This window comes from Haliaeetus leucocephalus, unplaced genomic scaffold (genome assembly GCF_000737465.1).
Source record: "Haliaeetus leucocephalus isolate CR32 unplaced genomic scaffold, Haliaeetus_leucocephalus-4.0 Scaffold339, whole genome shotgun sequence".
NCBI lineage: Eukaryota > Metazoa > Chordata > Aves > Accipitriformes > Accipitridae > Haliaeetus > Haliaeetus leucocephalus.
Genome location: NW_010972775.1, coordinates 1,958,637 through 1,960,400, shown reverse-complemented (window position 1 = coordinate 1,960,400; position 1,764 = coordinate 1,958,637).

The window sequence follows — 1,764 nt, the reverse complement described above, 5'->3', positions numbered from 1 at the left end:
TTCCGGGCGCGGCCCCGGTTCTTCCCGCAGCGGCGGCCCCGGCTTCCCCTTCCCCCTCTCCTTCCCCTTCCTCTTCCTCTTCCCCTTCCCCTTCCCCTTCCCCTTCCCCTCGTCGGCTCCGGGCCTGCCCTTTCTCTGTGCCGGCCCCCGGGGCCGGGGCCGGAGGGGGTCCCGTGGCGAGAGCCCGGCGGGGGCGCCCGGCCCCTGGGTTTCTTGCCCAGCCCCGGGGTCAGCGTTGCCCCACTCCCCCCGGCCCCCCAGCACCGCGTTCGGCCCCAGCTCCCCCCCCAGGGCCTTCCTTCGGGCCCTGGCCCCGCGGTGTGTCCTTCAGCCCCACAGTCGGTATTTCTTCCCAGCCCCGTGGTTTGGTCTCAGCTCCAGCCCTGCAGCACTTCAGCTCCTGCCCCGCCGCCGGGGTCTCGGCCCCAGGCTCTCTCTTTCCTCTTATGTCAGCCCCACAGGTTTGATTTCGGCTCCAGCTCTGCAGCTGGATCTACCCTGACAGTCGGTATTTTGGCTCCAGCCCTACGCGCTGTGCTTTGCCTCCGACTCTCCAGTCCATCTTTCTGCCCCAGATCCACCGTTTTTATTTCAGCTCCGGCTCTCAGTCATTTATTCTCCAGCCCTAGGGTCAGTATTCCCGTTCCATCCAGCTCTACAGTCAGTATTCCAGTCCTACAGTCTTTATTTCAGCTCTAACCCCAGCCCTGCAGCCTTTCAGCTCCAGCTCTACATTGCACTCCAGCCCCACGGTCGGTATTTTAGCCCCCACCTCAGGACCTTTATTTCAGCTCCAGCCCCACAGGCAGTATTTCTGCCCAGCCCTATGGTTTTTATTTCAGCTCCAGCTCTGCATCATGTCACCTCCAGCCCCACAGTCTGTGTTTCAGCCCCAGCCCTGCTGTGTTTGTTTCTTCTCCAGCCATACAATCTTTATTCCAGCCCTGGGGTCTTTATTTCAGCTCCAGCCCTGTGTCATCCCAGCTCCGGCTCCAGGGTTTTTATTCCAGCCCCAGCCCTACAGTTGTTATTCCAGCTCCATCTCTGCGACTTCTCCACTCCAGCTCCAGCCCCGCACTCTCAATTGCAGCCACAGCTCCAGGGCCTTTGTGTCAGCTCCAGCCCCATACAGTGTATTTCAGAGACAGCCCTACAGGTTTTTATTTATGCTCCTGCCCCGCGGTCTCTGTTTCAGCCCCAGGGTCTCTATTCCAGCTGCGGCGACACAGTTGGTATTTCGGCTCCAGCTCTCTGGTGTCCCAGCTCCAGCCCCACACTCCGTGTTCCTGCCCCAGCCCCACAATCTTTACTCCGGCTCCGTTGGCACAGTCGGTCTTTCCGCTCCAGCTCCGTGTTGTGTCAGCTCCAGCCCCACGCTGTGTATGTCAGAGCCAGCCCTACAGTCTTTATTTCAGTCCCAGTCCTGCTATGTGTATTTCCCCCCCAGCCCCCCGTACAGGTTTTATGTCAGTCCCAGCTCTACAACCTTTATTCCGGCTCCAGCTCCGCATCCTTCCAGCTCCAAGCTGCTCCTCTTCTCACGGCAGCGCTGGGGCTGTTGACAAGGTTGTAATTCAATCACTGTCATCACTCAACTATCAGGAGGAGCTGTCATAACTGGCCCAAAATCGCCTCGACTGGTGTGTCCTGAATCAAGCGTTGGCCCCCCCAGCCCCATTTCACCCAGAGATTATCATCTCATTCAGTTTGGCCCGGTGCATGCCAGCGTCCGGCACTTTGGGGGCAAATGTGACAGGACCCCCA